At 38.3% G+C, this 11,735-nt stretch overlaps 1 pseudogene; it reads right to left on the bottom strand.

Annotated features, from left to right (window-relative positions):
* Window positions 1–10,136: 10,136 nt before the first annotated feature.
* LOC148028550 (uncharacterized) lies at window positions 10,137–11,274 on the bottom strand (annotated as a pseudogene).
* Window positions 11,275–11,735: the final 461 nt, after the last annotated feature.

The following is an 11,735-nucleotide window of genomic DNA, read 5'->3' as shown; positions in this document are numbered from 1 at the left end:
CCTACAGTTGCCTTGTCGAGCACAGAGGCTGAGTACAGGGGCATAGCAATGGCTGCATGTGAGGTAGCTTGGTTGCATAAGCTACTTTATGATATGCATCAGCCTACAGATGGGCCATTTGTCATTTATTGTGACAACATGAGTAGTATACACTTGGCAAATAACCCAGTCTATCATGCTAGAACAAAGCACATTGAGGTGCATTATCACTATGTGCGGGAGAGGGGTTTACTAGGTCTTATTGATCTAGTTTATGTTAGCACAGAGGATCAAGTAGCTGACATATTTACGAAGGCATTGGGCGCAGAGAAGCTGCCCAAGTTCAGAGACCTGCTTGGTGTGCAGGAATTGGGATTGAGCTCGACGGGGAGTGTTGAGATATCGAGCTCCACTCGTGATATGCCAGGGTGACCGTTGTGTATTTATGTCACCGACCTGTTAGCTGCAGATGCGATTGGTACATCGCCCATGAATAATAGCTAGATGACAGCTATCCTTATCTACTCTAGTTTGTTGCTCAGTTAGTATGCCACCTTAGTTTGTTGAGTTTGGTTTGAGACCCATATATAGGGTTCTTCTATTTCTTTGTACGTGAGTTCTTTTGGCTTACACAACTAAGAAGAGAAAAAACTGTTTTCAGCCTCCACCTGTGTGTGTATTCCCCCATTGTGCAAGCAAGAAAGCTACAAGTGAGACTCCTTCCTTCTCTCCCACAATCTTGACACATCTATCATGGGGATATCCTTTCGTTTTCTTATGGACTTTTTCTTCACTGTAGTATCAACAGTTGCATCACTAATGGTACCTAAGTTGTGTGAAGTCAACAAAATACAATATTATATTCATACAAATTAGAAATAAGGCTACTTGGATCAAACCAAAACTTTACATTCCATGCAATATACCCTTTGACATGCTACCACCACAACATGAGGGACCATGTCTAATGTATTGGACATTTCTAATTTGCAAAAAAAACAAAGTTAAGAAAACATACGAGTCTAAAAAGTTATGATAACTTTCATGTTAAACAAATACATTTTTAGAAAGTACCATTTCCTTCATCCTCTTCTTTGTTTAGTCTATTTTGTTCCAAGAATCCTGCATATAAGACAAGTATAAGAGCAAGAGTTACCACATATTTACTATGTTTGGCTCTCAAAGTACTTACTCTCTCTTAATTCAATCTCTTGTTGTGGAATGTCATCCAATGGATAGTCTATCCACCATGGACAAGCATGCACTTCCCATTCCAATAGACCCCTCTCAAGCAGCGCTTTTGAGAACATGCAATTTTCACATCCCAAGTCCATCCACTCCTCCACTAGAGTAGGGAGTCTTTCTAGCACCCCACTTTCCTGTAGACTACGCAACCATCTTTTCCAAATGCATAAGAACAAACAACAAAATCACTGTGAAGTAAGAATACATTTGTACATATGCTATTTAGAAAATATGATTTCATTATACTAGAAATACCTATATACCACCCTCTTTCTTGATTGTGTGAGCTTTGGAACCTTCTCAAAGTCTCCAACATTCTTCATCTCACCAAAAAATATTTGCAAATGCCTTTAAAATATGTAAACATCTTTGGTCTTTTAAAAAACATCAAAGCCTTCTGGAATCTCAGTGCCATCAACTTGTAAGCTATTGATCAATAAGGAGCATTCTCCAATAATGTGAAACCAATATACCTCTTGCTTCATGTGATTGTGAAATCTCCTTACATTCGCAAAGTGTAAAATAGTGGAGTCCTTTGCCTTTGTGATAGTCATGAGAAGTAAAATCTCCCTTTTCCTAATATATTGGTTATTAAAAAAAAACATAACTTCAATATTGTTGAACCAAATTAAGTTTAATTCCAAAAAATAAGAGAATATTAGTCCATGAGAAAAACATACCTCTCCGTAGCAATATTAGCACTACAAATGGCATACAATTTGTCCTTGGTATTAGCCATCATATTCTTTTCATCCCAATTCAATGCAAAAAAAATGGAAAATACATCATTTCTATGCGTAGGATTAGCTATTCTAAGGTACTTGTATCCTTTGTCCCTCAATTTATATTGCTCTTTGTTTATGAATTGTTTTCTTTTTTCCTTATAATTTTCCTCTAGCAACGCAAGCTCCTTAAGACAGGCCTCCGCTTTGAGTATGGCAAAGTTATAGTTATCCTAAATAAAAAACCAATACACTATTCTTAGTTATGGTTAAATTTAAGATACCACAATTTGTTTTGCTAAAAACTAAAATACTATACCAAATTTTTTGCCTTCCACAACACCAAAAGTGATATTAGCAAACATGGGTTATTGTACCATGGATCATTGCCATGGTTACTTTTGCCTTCAATTCCATACTCAATTTGAGCCCATCGTCTTTGAGAACGGCTCATCCTTTCCAAATGCTTTGTTTATCGGTCATGCCAAACTTATGGCCTAGGTTGGTTTTGACATGTGCTCTTGTTACACTACAACATTGAAATTTGTCTTTAAATTTTAAGATTCACACATAAATAAAACCTATTCACATTTTATGTTATGTCAAAGCATTTTTATGAGGTGCATGTCAATCCCAAGCCCTTCTACACGTGTCTTGACTTACAAAAGAGAGAGTTGGAAAAGCAAACCCTTCCCAGCTTTCAAGCACATGTATTATGTCTAGATTTGTGTGATTGGGATGGAAAAAAATCAACATATGACGATGCATCAACCTTCCCTTAAGCAAACTGATTTAAATTTTATGTTATGCCTTCCCCGATGCATAAAATGCAAATCAAAGACTTGAGAGTTTATTTTGGCTATTGTTCAATGAGATGGGGACCATGCACTAGTGAATGGAAGATTTAAAGAGCATATGAAGAAGTGGAGGTGGACATTCATTTTGGATACATGATGTGAAGGGACCACATATTTGGTATTTTTCTTTTTGAGTATAATGAGAACTCTAGTAAAAGTAGACATTATTAATCATTGAACAATCGTCCATTTGTGGACATGATTGGATGATGATCTAAAAGTGGAATTGTTGATCATGCTTTTTTGATTCATTGAGGGGGCCATCTAATTATAGGTTAGGGATCTCTTTATATACTATGCTTATTCAGTATGCAAAGTAATTTCATTTTTCTTGATTTTGACGATCCAACTTCGTTTTTGTTGCTTGAGCCAAATCAAGGAAATCTAGATATTGCTTCTCTGCTCCTGTTATGAAAAGTATGCAAGTTTATTGTTTGCCTTTTGCTATGAAGAATGCATCCATAAAGCTTGGTATTCACTAAGGGGGCTATCTATCTATAGGTGATGGATCTCATTATAAATCATGCTTGTTTTATGTGCAAAGAAATTTCATTTTTCTTAGTTTTAATGCTTCAAGTTCATTTTTGCTAGTTATGACTTTTTTTTTCTCAAGGCAATCTTAATTTTGTTCCTTAAAGCTTGTTAATCACTTCGTTTTAAGTTCCCTCAGAGGGTTGTCTATATCCCTTCTAGGTATGGTAGAGTTAAAGCTCCCTACAACCATTGCATATATGAGAAGCTTTGGAGTGATTAGATATTAACCTTTGTTGCTACCAAGTCCACATATCGATACTATATAATAGTTATATATAAGTGGCTTTCATAATTTGCCTAAATAGTTGTAAGAGAAATAATTAGCTTTTCCTATATTGAGTTCTTTTTGTGTTTTGTTTAGATTGACTCATTATTTTAGAGATTAGTTTGATTGATAAGGGTACTTTTTGAGATGTGTGGTAGAAATCTAATTTTGTTCATTTTTCTCTCTTCAGTATATTTTGAGAGTTTGAAAAATGATGGTCCTTTGAGTAGCTTGTTTAATACAATTTTTCAATATGGGTAACAAGATTATCCCTCATAAGGTACAAAAATTTGTGAAAAAACTCAAAGTTTTGGCAAATACATTGAAAAACTCCAAGTTTTGGAAAATTTTGTGAAAAAACTCCAAATCGAGGGCTCGGTTTTTTAAATCCCCTAGCAGGGATGAAGTCTAGTGCCTACATCCATGCAAAACAAATAGATGAAAATAAATAATTCCAATGTGTATTGCAGGATCGAGATTGCAGGTGTCAAGGGTATCATCCAATTGTTATCCTTGTTGACCCACCTACAATTTACCTTTATAGAGTCCGTGTTGGTCAAATGCTTTGCAAGATATGAATGTGGAGACAGACAATAGGTGTGGTAGAAGTACCTCTTGGAACTTTAGGTATCATGAAAGACTCTTACTAGCTGCAGAAGAGTATGTGCCTAGTAAGAGTATGGACCAAAAGGTTGTTAGATTCATTGTAGTGCTTGAGGAGGTTGTGGAGGGGATGTTAGGTGGTTGAACACCATATTGGGGAATATGGGAATTTCCCATAAGTTTGGGACACATGGTCAAATCTTTGGATTTGTCATAACTTGAACACTATAACTCCAAATTGAGTGCTCTATAGCCCAATAGATTCTATTTTTCAAGCGCTTTCTAATGATAGATCACATCATATGGTTTTGAGCAACTTATAGGCATGTTATCCGGGTGCCACCTTTTTAGTATTCAAAAAATGGGAATTGGGAGACTCCCAAACTCACTAATATTGTGTTGTTGGGGGTTCCTTAAATATGTGCCATGTAAAGCATAGGGTGGTAAAGTGTCTTAGGGGCGAGGGGTTAGAGTACTAGTATGAGGTTATAGTTGTAAATAGCAGCCTTAGTCCTACACAAGAACGCTGACTACTGAAATGCTAAATCCCATACCCTAGAATACTTATGTAAATAGGTGTCTTAGTAGATGCGATAACAGCATTACCAAGTCTTAGGGATCATAGGGGGAGGGGGTAGAGTAGTAATAGAAGGATATAACTGCGAACGTGAGCATTTGTCCAATGCCAGATAATCACCTGAGATCAGATCCTAGAATAATATAATAGTGTGGTGGGTTGGCAATGAACATGTGCTAACCAGTATCATATTATACTAGGCAGCCTGTGTGTTTACAAACACACTCGGGGACACATATTAGCCGCCACTTGTCAGCGTATCACGATGTTCTCTGAAGAGAGGTAGCAACTCGCCGTAGGAAGTACAGTACGTGTACTAGACTTCCATATTCGACCTGTGAGCATGGGTAGTTATCATGCAGATTATTGTAGTTTAAGCCAGCGAATACTGGAAAACACAAGGAACTTTGAGCACAAAACTAGATAGCAAATACACACATATCTAGTAGATACACAAATTTTTCTAGATAGTACCTAGGAAATTTTTAGTTGAAACTAGGTTTTTAGTTTTACTAGATAAAAGGGAAGCTATAACTAGTGAAATCCATGTCTATATGGTAAAACGGGAAGATTTTCTATATAACATCTAATATAGCCATGTGTAGTAGATTTAAAAATCAAGCTATAACTAGCAAAATAATTGTAGATGGCAAATGAGAACAAATTTGTGCACAACATCTAACATAGTCATGCTTATGTAATTAAGTAACACACATCACAATGGATAGGCCTAACCATAATCCATGTAGAACAATGTCAAAAAAGACATTATGGATATATGCTCATAATGGAGATTGGAAGCTATTTAATCAACATCTATCAAAGGGAAGAGTGTGCATTGAGCATGATTTTGGTATGTTGAAGAATAGATAGTGCATTTTGCATGACATGAATGTTGAGTTGTAACACGTTCCTTTGTACATATTAGTGGCATGTTGTGTCGTGCATAACTTCCTCATGGATACATTAGAGGATGATATTGACCCTCATCTCAAAATGATAATGTACCAACTCATCCCGCAAGGTCAAAACGCATTGAGGGCCAAGCTCTAAGATTAGTAGTCTTTAATCAATAGACCTTGCGTATGCAACTAGCTTGAGTTTTTTGTATGCCTCTTTCTTAGCAAAGATAAGACTATGGCTTTGTATTTGTCCATCATGCATAGCATTTTTGTTTCTCCATCGTGCATAGCATTTGTATTTCTCCATTGTACTTTGTAATCAACCATCAAGTGAAGTTCTTCTATGTCATTAACGTCAAGCAATCTACATGTCAATGTGGTTGAATCAATGTGTACATTCAATGTGTGTGTCAATGTAGTTCAACCAATGTGACATTCAATGTGTTAGTTAGTTAGATATATTTACTTAGGTGCTTAATGTATACTTCGTGAGACATACTTTATTGGGTACTTAGTGTACATACTTAGTTCCTTAGTGTACATAGTTAGATGCTCAGTTAAATACTTTAGGCTTAGTTAGATACTTATATACTTAGATACTTAGTAGTTAGTAGTTAGATGCTTAATTAGTTAGGTGGTTACTTAATTTATGTATATACTTAGATACTTAGATACTTAAATACTTAGTAGATATTAGTTAGATGCTTATTTAAATACTTAGTACTTAGATGCTTAGGTAGATACTTAGTTAGGTGGTCACTTAATGTGCATACTTAGATACTTAGAGATAGATGCTTTAGTTACTTAGATCATTAGTTACTTTGGTTCTTAGTTGCTTAGATACTTTGATACTTAGTTGGTTTGGTACTTTATTATATAGTAGCTAGATGCTTAGTTAAATACTTAGTATGGTCAGTTAGTGTTCATATTTAAATACTTAGATTGATGCCTAGTTACTTAGATACTTAGTTACTTAGTTACTTTGGTAGTTAGTGACTTAGATACTTAGATACTTAGTTAGATGCTTAGTTACTTTGATAGTTAGTTACTTAGATACTTAGATACTTAGTTAGATGCTTAGTTACTTTGATAGTTAGTTACTTAGATACTTAGATACTTAGTTAGATGCTTAGTTACTTTGATAGTTAGTTACTTAGATACTTAGATACTTAGTTAGATGCTTAGTTACTTTGATAGTTAGTTACTTAGATACTTAGTTAGATGCTTAGTTACTTAGATACTTTGATAGTTAGTTACTTTGGTACTTAATCAATTTGGTACTTTGTTAGATACTTTAATGGCTTGGGCTCTTAGTTAGATACTTTGATGCAATTAGAACAAGTTGTCTCTCTCAAATACCAATCTTTGTTAGCACATACTTGGTTACTTTTCTTCTTTAGATACATTAGGTACTAAGTACTTTTGGGCATTTTCAAACTAGTTCAAAAGTGACACAACTTTGTAAATGAGATGACACCTTGCATTAAGATCAAAAGAATAGAATACAAATGTAATTTCATGGGGGGGTTGTATACCTTGTATTGGCAAGGAGTTGGGCAATTTGTAATTGAGTTTCTAGCCTCTTCTCTTCATACACAATGTGCCTAAGCTCCACTTCTTTTAGTGCTTGTGCCCAGTTGCTCATGCCTTGCTTGAGTGTTGCACCAACATTGTCCATTGACATGCTTTTCTACTTTTTGTTGCATTGGCCTAAGATTTCTCTTCCAATAGATGGGCCCACATTGCTTTCTTTAGTCTTGTTCTCATCACACGTGCATAGCCCTCTTTATAATGGATGCCCCTCCATTTCTATGTCCTCCTCATGTGCCTCCAAGGGTCGTTCTGGGTCTTGACTTTCAGCTATTGGCACATTGGAATCCTCCTCATCATCTAGAGATAAAATGTTGAGACGAGAGCAAAATCATTTCCACCAAAAGCACCTTGAAGCCCTTTGACCTTTGGGGTGGTTGATAGCATATCACCCATTCTTTCATAAAACTCCCATCTTGATTATTTTGCACCTGATATGGCCTCTTGGCATGCTCTTTCATGTATGCCTTCTTTAAGTTATTTCACTTATTTTAGCATTGAGTCTCCATGAATTCCATTCCACAACTTGCATTCACATCCCAAACAATTTCAACCCAGTGCTTAGTCTTCAAATTCCCTCAATTCAAAGAAATCCATTTATCCTAATAATAGTCAGGAAGGGTGAAAATTTGGAAAGAATACCAAATCTCATTCTTCTTTGTACAAGCAGTTGGCCCTTCCACCACTTGGGTTGGTGTTGGAGGGACTTTTTGCAAGGATGGAGTATTTCTTTGTGAAGAGGACTGACCAATGAGAGAGCTTACAAGTGATGGGTTGTTGACATGTACATTTGAAGAGGGTAGAGGGTTTGGGATGTTGGAAGAGGGTTGAGGACTCGGAACATTACTTGATGGTTGTGGGGTTGACATAGCTAGAGATTGAAATGGACTAGGCATAACAGGTTGGGATTCCAACACTATTTCATCTTCTAATCATTAAGATCAAGGGTATCATGTGGACTACACAATGATTCCAAGAAACTATGGTGTGAGTTGAAAGATGGTCGTACAACAGAACTTATAGCTTGCACAAAGAAATGTACATACTACATGTCACTTATGCACTTATGCCAATAGAATTCCAACACAAGTTATGCACTTATGCATAAGAATGGGTGAAATAGGAATGGGTACAGTTAGAACTGATTAGAATAATTATTAATTTAATTTAAGATTTAAAATGTGGCCAAAAGGCACGAGAGGAGAGATGGGCGCAGACAACTCGGGGCAGGATGCGCAGCTTGAAGAGGAAGAAGAAGGGCAAACAGGGGAAGACAGAGTGCAGGAGGATCTCTGAGGGCAAGCGACTCCATAGCTCAGGCTTGAGCTCGACATGCCATAGATGCAAATTACGTTGGATCGACCGGCAGATAGGGAAGGGATGACGATAGCAGACTAAGCCGTAGATGGCAAAGGGATGAGGTTGGGCTGCAGACGTCGAAGGGGAGAGGGAACCAAATGGTAGCAGACGACTGTAGCGACTGGACTGGACTATAGCACCCACCAATGGAAATGGCCAAGCGAACAGAAATGGCATCCACCAATGAAAATGGCAAAGCAAACTAGAGGAGCTTATTCACTAACGAATTGTAATGTTGCCCAGATAGCCAATCATAGCCAAAGCAGCTTCGACTACTTCAATGAACTTGCGTGCAATACCCAAATGCAGAGGCCTGATGTTTATGTGCGCGATGGTGGGGAGACACAGATTGTGAATCAACACAAGCTCCCGGCTTTGAGCGGCGCAGTAGGGTTTAATGTGGGGCTTCCTCAACCTTTTCTTTCCTGTTCATTGGCGGCCTCTCCAGGGTCTTTGTCCTGTGGCTCCCGCTCATCTTCCATAGCATGTTACTGCGCTTCTTCCATGAGGTCCTCGAGGAGAATGTGCACGGGAAGATCGTCATCATAACCGGGGATTAATCTGGCATCGGTGAGGTATGATCAGAAACTTGTATTTTATTGAATTTCTGTCATAGCCAGACAAATTTTAGCAATTTGGTGTTCTCATGACTAATCTGCCATATGGTGAAAGGAAGATAAATACAATCAATGACATTGCCAATGGGATAACATCAATTCCAGTAGGGATGAATCCCATATACAACAGTAAATTGTATATAATGCAAAATACGTTTGATGGTGATGAGAGTGAGAACCTGGGAGGATGGGTTCAGTCGGCATATAATGCAAAAGATTGGCGAAGAGTGATAGATCCAGCTTTATTGCTCCATCCCAATGGATATCAAAATGATTCATCAGCAGAACGTCTAGATGAAGTTTATGGAGTCCTGAAAATAGCTTTGCTCTGCGTGAACCACATCCCAAAAGATCGTCCATCGATGAGGAAGATCCTGGATGTGATGTGTGGCCTGCTCTTGGAGAAGTGAAAGGCTCAACATATAATAAATATGGGCACAGCAGAAGCTCAGGATAGTCCTGACTCCTATCTCTGATAGTCTGCCAGCTTTAATGGGCTCATCAGCAGCAGCAAAAGCTCAGCTGCTCAGGATAGTCCTATCTCTGATAATCTGCCAGCTTTAATGTAATGGTCTTGACTCTTGAACACGCACTCGTCTCCGACTCCGTCTCCAAGCTCGGTTATAGCCCTTCAGCCTGCCAGCAGTACCAAGCCAACGTCCTCTACTAGCCCATATTAACAGCAATGCTCTCTATTATTAATAGGAGTACACCACCTAGTTAGTCACAGTATGAATTACTTATCTCTGAAAAGGGACAACACTACCTGGGAGTACGTTAGTGTTTAGGTTTTCTCACTCTCAATGTTAAAAATGTGTGATAATATTTCAAGGACTAGGATGGTGTGAGGTTTTCTCATCTAACGTTCGCTATGTGTACTAGCCTGTCAAAACCAGATTAATTCAAACCAGAGCTCTATGCAAGCTGTGACAGCTCTTTTGGCACCCATCAAGGCATGAAGTGAGATGGTATATAGTGTAGACTGGGCATCCCAATAAATCTGCTCATCATCCATAGGGACATTACCATTAGCATCACCTCTGACATGAAAAGGCATTGTAGGTTGATGCTCCAACACAGAGAGTGTTGGCTTACGGCCTTTCCTGCCACATGTAGGCTGAATATCAATCTCATGCATCACACGAGTGGTTTTCTCAATAGCCCCAACTGGATCAAAGGGAAATGCAATCCCCTTTGTGGCTTCTGTGTCAGGAGATTCATCTGCATCATGAACTCCTGTCAATTCCTCATGAGAGACATCATGGGGGTCTACTACATCAGCCACTTCATCATCATCTGATAATTCAATTATCATGCTGAGTTTGGCTGAGCTGACATTCTTCATTTTGCACACATCTTGGTGCTCATGTGTCCATTTCTCTCCACAAGTAAAGCATAAATTTGCATTTTTCCTACTGTCCATTATGACCCTGGAATGTTGTTCAACTTCTGATTTGTCAAAACCAGAACTGGGTTTGACATCTGACTTTGCATCCATGGGCCTGTATGGCTTTGCATATGGCATTTTACTCCCAGTAACCGTTGGATATCCTGGAAAGGGGGCAGCTGTTGATTTCTTATCGATCCAATCAGCAAACTTTGTCTTCCTGTCAGCCTCATAAACAGTACCATAGGAGCTACCTGACAAATGCTTGTACTTGCCAGCATATTTTGGCTCAAAAACCTCAGTAAGCTGGGCTGCTCACTCAATGGTTTGAGGATTATGAGCTCTCACATCAGCAGAGCCAGAGAGGGATTTAAGCCTTGTATAAAATGCAGCAGCTTCCCCTTCTCGGAAATGTCCTGTACAAATAAGGAAAGCCTCCAAAAACGCTGCAAGTGCTTCTGAACTATACCAGAAGAAGTATGGCACTTCCAGTAGGGTCAAAGAGGATGAGTTGCAGGAGGTCAATCTAGGGACTGAATCCGAATTTTGCAAAACAGGTCAAGGAGGAAATAGATAAGTTGCTGGCTGTTGGCTTTATTAAACCTGTAAGTGAGGTCACATGGTTATCACCAATCATTGTGGTACCCAAGAAGAATGGCAAGTTGAGGGTGTGTGTGGACTACAGAAAACTTAATGCAGCTACCATTACAGATCTGTTCCCAATGCCATTTTGTGATGTAGTGTTGGATGCTGTTGCGGGACATGAAATGTATAGTTTTTTGGATGGCTTCTCAAGGTATAACCAGATTGGTGTTGCTGAAGAGGATCAGCATAAGACTGCTTTCATAACAGAATGGGGTGCATTCATGTACACAGTTACGAGTTTTGGTCTCAAAAATGGACCACCATCCTTCAACTTTGTGGCCCATAAGGTATTTGAGCCATATCTACAGGATTTTATGAGGGTCTTTGTTGATGATTTCTCAGTGTTTGGTAAAAAAGACTTACATTTGATGCACTTGAAGTTATGTTTGGAAAGATGTAGACAGTTTAGAATGGCCTTGAAACCATACAAAAGTGGTATGGCTGTAAGAAGTG

The sequence above is a fragment of the Lygodium microphyllum genome, chromosome 11 (genome assembly GCF_053477565.2).
Source record: "Lygodium microphyllum isolate KBCC chromosome 11, Lygodium_microphyllum_v1.1.10, whole genome shotgun sequence".
Taxonomy (NCBI): domain Eukaryota; kingdom Viridiplantae; phylum Streptophyta; class Polypodiopsida; order Schizaeales; family Lygodiaceae; genus Lygodium; species Lygodium microphyllum.
This window is presented reverse-complemented; position numbering and strand designations above follow the sequence as displayed.